Here is a 7287-nt window from a genome sequence, read left to right on the forward strand (position 1 = left end):
ACATAACTTAAGTACAAAAACCAGTCCATCACAGAAGTAAAGTACAACATCGTGGTGATTGATTATTCTGAAACATGTAAACTGATGCATATCTAGAGTCAGGAAAACAAAACAACTCTCATTAGAGTTACCGCTGTAACATTACACAATGAGAGAAAATATATCTAATGCATGCGTCTAATTAACTATCTTTGTTAGCTAAATTTATAGATTATGCCCCATTACGTTTAGGGAGAGAGGATTAGGATTTGCGACTCGACCAACACCAAGACAGGGCCTGATTAGGAGATTAAGTAGAGACTCACAGGAGGCCGCCCACCTGATGTCATGATGACGTCATATGTTATTCAGACTTCCAGATCCGGGGACGTGTCTCATGGGAACGAGGACATACGAGTATGCCAGGTTTGTTGGAAACACGGTCCACAATTCATGTGATTTGTCTTCAGCAGTAGATTCCGTCCCGGTGAAGGTACAAGCACATTGCCTACATCGCCGCTGATACATGCTGCTAGACGAGCTGGTCAGTAATCAGAGAAGTGTTATTTGCTGCTGATGACCTCTTAGCCAGTAATCAGTCTGACACGTGGTATTTGCTGCTGATGAAGACCTCTTAGCAAGAAACCAGCCTGACACGTGGTATTTGCTGCTGATGAAGACCTCTTAGCAAGAAACCAGCCTGACACGTGGTATTTGCTGCTGATGAAGACCTCTTAGTCAGTAATCAGTTTGACACGTGGTATTTGCTGTTGATGAAGACCTCTTAGTCAGTAATCAGTTTGACACGTGGTATTTGCCGCTGATAAAGACCTCTTAGCAAGAAACCAGCCTGACACGTGGTATTAGCTGCTGATGAAGACCTCTTAGTCAGTAATCAGTTTGACACGTGATATTTGCTGCTGATGAAGACCTCTTAGTCAGTAATCAGTCTGACACGTGGTATTTGCCGCTGATGAAGACCTCTTAGTCAGTAATCAGTTTGACACGTGGTATTAGCTGCTGATGAAGACCTCTTAGTCAGTAATCAGTTTGACACGTGGTATTTGCCGCTGATGAAGACCTCTTAGTCAGTAATCAGTTTGACACGTGGTATTTGCCGCTGATAAGACCTTTTAGCAAGAAACCAGCCTGACACGTGGTATTTGCTGTTGATGAAGACCTCTTAGTCAGTAATCAGTTTGACACGTGATATTTGCTGCTGATGAAGACCTCTTAGTAATCAGTCTGACACGTGGTATTTGCGGCTGATGAAGACCTCTTAGTCAGTAATCAGTTTGACACGTGGTATTTGTTGTTGATGAAGACCTCTTAGTCAGTAATCAGTTTGACACGTGATATTTGCCGCTGATGAAGACCTCTTAGTCAGTAATCAGTCTGACACGTGGTATTTGCCGCTGATGAAGACCTCTTAATCAGTAATCAGTTTGACACGTGGTATTTGCTGCTGATGAAGACCTCTTATTCAGTAATCAGTTTGACACGTGGTATTCGCTGCTGATGAAGACCTCTTAGTCAGTAATCAGTTTGACACGTGGTATTTGCTGCTGATGAAGACCTCTTAGTCAGTAATCAGTTTGACACGTGGTATTTGCCGCTGATGAAGACCTTTTAGTCAGTAATCAGTCTGACACGTGGTATTTGCGGCTGATGAAGACCTCTTAGTCAGTAATCAGTTTGACACGTGGTATTTGCCGCTGATGAAGACCTCTTAGCCAGTAATCAGTTTGACACGTGGTATTTGCCGCTGATAAGACCTCTTAGCAGGAAACCAGCCTGACACGTGGTAGTTGCTGTTGATGAAGACCTCTTAGTCAGTAATCAGTTTGACACGTGATATTTGCTGTTGATGAAGACCTCTTAGTCAGTAATCAGTTTGACACGTGGTATTTGCCGCTGATGAAGACCTCTTAGTCAGTAATCAGTTTGACACGTGGTATTTGCTGCTGATGAAGACCTCTTAGTCAGTAATCAGTTTGAAATGTGGTATTTGCTGCTGATGAAGACCTCTTAGTCAGTAATCAGTCTGACACGTGGTATTTGCCGCTGATGAAGACCTCTTAGTCAGTAATCAGTCTGACACGTGGTATTTGCCGCTGATGAAGACCTCTTAGTCAGTATTCAGTTTGACACGTGGTATTTGCTGCTGATGAAGACCTCTTAGTCAGTAATCAGTTTGACACGTGGTATTTGCGGCTGATGAAGACCTCTTAGTCAGTAATCAGTTTGACACGTGGTATTTGCTGCTGATGAAGACCTCTTAGTCAGTATTCAGTTTGACACGTGGTATTTGCTGCTGATGAAGACCTCTTAGTCAGTAATCAGTTTGACACGTGGTATTTGCCGCTGATGAAGACCTCTTAGCAAGTAACCAGTTTGACACGTGGTATTTGCTGCTGATGAAGTCAAGGCATTGCAAGGGTAACGCTTGCGTGTTCATGGCTTGTGTGTAACAAGCATATAACAAACATGTTACCAACATACACTTCCATCATTTCAACTACTCCCCCAAGGCCAATGTCTAGCTGATGATGATCCCCCTTCCACCAGGCCATCGTAGAGGCCGTTGACTGTGTGGGAATCTAAAATATGTAGCTGACGATATGGCCCATGTCATATAAGCAAGCATTTAAGAATTGAATTTTGAAAGCCACGTGTGTAAACACTTGAGACCATGCTGCAGGTCGATTACGTGGACGTAAGTGAAGACCCGGATCTGTGTTGCCCATTCATAACACAGGCATGTCGTTCGTCACTTAACTTTTCATCTCGGAAAATTCAACTCACCATCTTTGATGATGCGGAACAGACAGGCCATATCTTTATTTAGGCATCTGGGAGTTGCAGCAGCAGCGTAGCGCGGTGTTAGGAGGGCGATTGTTTATGTGATTAGATGAGACCACTCAGAAGGGTTGTGTTCTGTTAGTCTACTGATTCTGATGGGGTATAGCTCTACGGTGTCCTTTGCCACTGCTTGTAAACCAACGCGCAATACATTCTGGTTACAAATTACGGACAGCAACATGGTTTAACAACGGCTCTGACAACGTGAACGTTCGACATCGAGGAAGTAACTAGATAATTGGTTATAACAGCAGCACGTGTTATGAGTTATGAGATCGATCATTCCAATAGACGTGTTCGCCAATGCCCCGACAATCTTAAAACCTGAAACATCTTATGTGAGTTATCTTTTGGGTTGAAGGCATAGCAAACTTGACATGTCTGAAATCCTCTCAAAACGAAAACCCATGTCATGCTACGATTCTCCTTAGTAGTTCATCTGTGCGTGTGTCAGTGTCAGTAGGCAGGTTTCAAATCGCTTTGATTTCCCCTAAATCACATTTACATCATAATTGTGTTCACAGCTGAGCGCGCACGTGCACGAGTTCTTGGCTGTCCCGGGGGTGCAGCTCCACTTGGCGATCACGTGGACGTCTTACTTCCTTACTGGGCACCTGCCACTCCATGGCGACACGGCCGGGCAGCCTTTTCCGGGTGGTCTACATGTCTCTCATGTTCAAACCAAACACATCTTTGACATCAATGGCAATCTCCGAGGTATAAACCTGTGTGCGAGACCTAGCGCAGTGACGTGTTGCGTAGTTGATCATTCAAACATATATGAAATATAACAATATTCGTTACTTACAACATGTTTCTACAGACAGCGCAAGCTGACTGAAAACAAGTGTGTTCTGCCCGGAAGCCTGCAGGTATACAGTTCATCTAAACGGTCGTCTACACTCGACATCCATGTAAGTTTCAATGGGCATTATTATGGCTGATATCAATTTCATAAAATAATAATTTCTGAATACTGACTTATTTCTGCAATATGTTGCTGTTAACCAAAAAAAACAACCATTTAGATGGGAGATGGTGATATATTGTGGTGCGTTTTTGTCTTGATGTAGAAACAGCAGCAACAGCAACAGCAACAGCAACAGCCGGTGATGTGGGTGCAGCAAGATCGCACACCCAGTACTCACGGGGTACGTGTAGAGCTGACAGTGTCGCGCTTTTCTTGTACTATTCACCAATATAACCGTTATCAATACTCGCGTATGAATAATTCACCGCTGACAAAAGCCAAAGCTTGAGTTTTCCAGATCGGAATGACAGAAATGAGATCCCATTACACACAATCATTCCCCCCGACTTGACGACCTTCAGCACTAAGTATGCACAACGGTTTTATGAGTACACTGAGTGTGTACCTCAGAAGATATACTACGTGTTTCACATTATTATTATCACAAACAAAACGTCACTCGGTTTATAAATGTGTGTCTACATTAGGTGTTAGTTATAGAGAGACAGGGTTGTAAGTAAGTAACGCGACCCCTAGCTGTGGCGTGGACTGACAGACGAGTCCTGGTGTTCGTGTTGGATATGCAGGAGTCATCTACAAACCTACAATGCTGGAATCTACGCTAATGTAATGCACTGGGCAAAACCCTATATTCAAATGTGGATACCGTTTAAGCACAAATCAAAAACTTGTGTGTGTTTGTATGAAAGACAGGCCCGCAGCGCACTCGCTCTGCCTCGTCACCTGACTGGCGGGAGACGTACGTAAGTGGACTAACTACTGAATGTTTCCTATATAATGATTCATATATGAATGAGTTAGTCAGACTGTCAGTGACCCCTAACCTTAGAGGTTTCAAATAAATTACGTTGTTCATCGTAAGTCAAACGAAACTTTAAATCTGTTTGTGTCGGTGCCTTTACACTCAGCAACATGTCCTCTTAGCTCCACCAATCTAACCGTCATATATAAGATTACCCCACCCCCACCAAGTTAACCCGTCCCTCCTCCACGGCACATCTTCCCTATTCTTCGAGGGGGTCAAAGGTCGTTATTGCACATGTAACCTGTTTCAATAATCTTTGTGGCATCCATTAAGCACTGTGGTCCCACACCCGCTCCACTGTGATGATTGCTCCCTCGCCTATCTCAACTTATCATTTACGATACCAGCCTTCTTTAGTCAAATCCTTGAAAACCAGTAACATACGATCTGTCTTTCCCCCATGTAGTGTTAGCCAAATAATCGTGTTTATCACTCATATCATCCGTGCTTGTAGCTCCATCACATAAACCGGCTTATCTACACGAGCGCTCTCACATTTCGCCATCCAACAATGTTGTGTTATAACTCCGTGGTGCATCAGATGACGATTTCCAGCGTTTCATTCACATCTCCCCCGCACTCACACATAGCCGACCCTAGATACGTCAGTTGCTACACTGTCAAATTCAGTGTACTGTCCTCGTCAATAAATCTTCATTTCCCCTTACGGCAGTGCAGATGTGCAGGTCATAGTCGTTCCCCACTGTCGCTCTTGCAGAATGTCACGAGCAGTGTCCGCTGTTTGATGTGTACATCCATGCATATCTGCCTCCACAACTCAAGCACTCCAATACACAACTATACATGTGTATAGTACATATAGTACACACAGCTGTAGATTGGACGTATCTCTAAAAACAAGGTTGATAAAGGGATGGACATAATTCTTTCAAAAGTTGCTCACTTCGCCATCCAACATAAATTTGTAACCGTGACATCATCAACAGGTTGGCATCATGCGTCGATTGCAGAATACATGTATGTGTTTGCATTATAAACTGCTACAAAAGCAGGTTACACAAAAAGCCCGTCTCTGTGAAATTAGTGTCGATCCTAACACCGCACCATTACTTTATGGTGTCCGATTTTCTTTGTGCAACTATGGCGTGAAATCAACAAGTCAAGCTATCACTGACCACGTCCCGATACCGGGTACCGGCCACAGCACACACCTGGATCCAGAGGTCACGTGTTTTCATCTCACTGCTAGACTCCAACATGCAAATTTAATGCGGAAAATGGTTTTGAAAACATTCATGTACAAAGCTCCCAAGAGCGTGTGCACACTAGTACATCGGTAAACATGTTAAACGGGGTTGCAGGCTTAAACTTAAATTATAATAAACTTAAGTTCACGTAGCCAAAAGTGTATATGAATATAAGGCGTTGATGTAAAAATACTGCGTGTCACACTTCACGTGCGCCTGAAAAATGGTAAGTAAAGACCAAATGTCTTACTGACAACATAAACAAAATAGTCGGTAACAGTAAATTAAATCGCGATCGGTACAAGTGTCTATCAAGTCATGGAACATTAGAACACAATCACAGTAGGTTTCACTGTGATTGGTGTATCTTAAATTACTATACGTTGTATGAAATCAACTCACCTTACACGAAGCAAATATATATATATGTATATATATCCGTTTCGAATGTGCACAAAAAATTGAAAATGGTCCTTCAGTGTTGATAAAAGTAATCAAATCCTCCAAACTTTGCAAAGTGTCTGCTCCCGTTGTAGAACTACACGCGCTGCCTTCTTCCTAGTTGTCTACACATCTGACAACCAGGCCACTCACTCGATCGCTCTTCCAACTCCGCAGCTAAAAATAGTCCCCCGCGGATGACGATTTGCTGTTGTAGGAGTGTGCAGTGATCAGCTGGTTCTGGGACGCAGGCACTGTCTGCGGCGGCGGCGGCAACTTACACGGGTACAGCAAGTACCGGAGCGAGCGAGGCAGTCGGCGACTGAGTGAGTGACAGCTATGTACACCAGCGGAAGGAAGCACACAGATACTGATGTCGGAAGCTCTGACGGACCGGGACGCGTCTGACGGGATGTTTACCTTATTAGCTTATTGCATGACATTTATTTCTTGCAATTTCATTGATTGGTTACCTTGTTATGTATGAACGTGTAGGTGATGCTCATAGTGCTCTACCGACATGTTTTCCTTGTGGAAGTTTTTAATAAACATGAATAAAAACACCGTGATAAATAGTTTATAAACATCATTCATAAGAAAATCAAACTTCTAAGTGCTGGACTATAAACCTTACTCTAATCTGTGGGGTATGAAAACAACAACATGTTGGGATTGTGGATCTTTGTCACTCTACACCATATGCCTCGATAGGGCGCTCTACCGCCACACGTGTCAGCCAATCCGCATCACCGCATGTGACTGTACAGAACAGAACAGTGGCTGTAGTGGTGTATGTTAGTGAAGGAAGCTATAGCAGTGGGGATTGTAATGTGTATTTTGTAACAAAGACTATCAGTGATTACTTAACGTGGAAGTAACGTTCAATAACAGAACAAGAACGTTACAAGAAATCCATCAGTCTACTCCCCCTACCCTGGTCTGGTCCGTCTCACACAAGATGCCCTTGTTGCCGTCGTCCCCGGATAACGATGTAGTTTACG

At 43.5% G+C, this 7287-nt stretch overlaps 1 protein-coding gene across 1 annotated transcript in view; it reads right to left on the bottom strand.

The window, feature by feature from the left end:
- The window catches only part of LOC139456394 (fibrinogen-like protein A), a 68684-nt gene extending 62152 nt beyond the window's left edge, over positions 1–6532 (bottom strand). Inside the window, exon 1 of the mRNA XM_071238085.1 lies at positions 6248–6532. The gene's annotated coding sequence lies outside the window, so the exon portion shown is untranslated. The remainder of the gene's footprint in view (positions 1–6247) is intronic.
- Between the last annotated feature and the right edge of the window lie 755 nt (positions 6533–7287).

The sequence above is a fragment of the Haliotis cracherodii genome, unplaced genomic scaffold (genome assembly GCF_022045235.1).
Source record: "Haliotis cracherodii isolate W230 unplaced genomic scaffold, xgHalCrac1.p SCAF_11, whole genome shotgun sequence".
Classification (NCBI taxonomy): Eukaryota; Metazoa; Mollusca; class Gastropoda; order Lepetellida; family Haliotidae; genus Haliotis; species Haliotis cracherodii.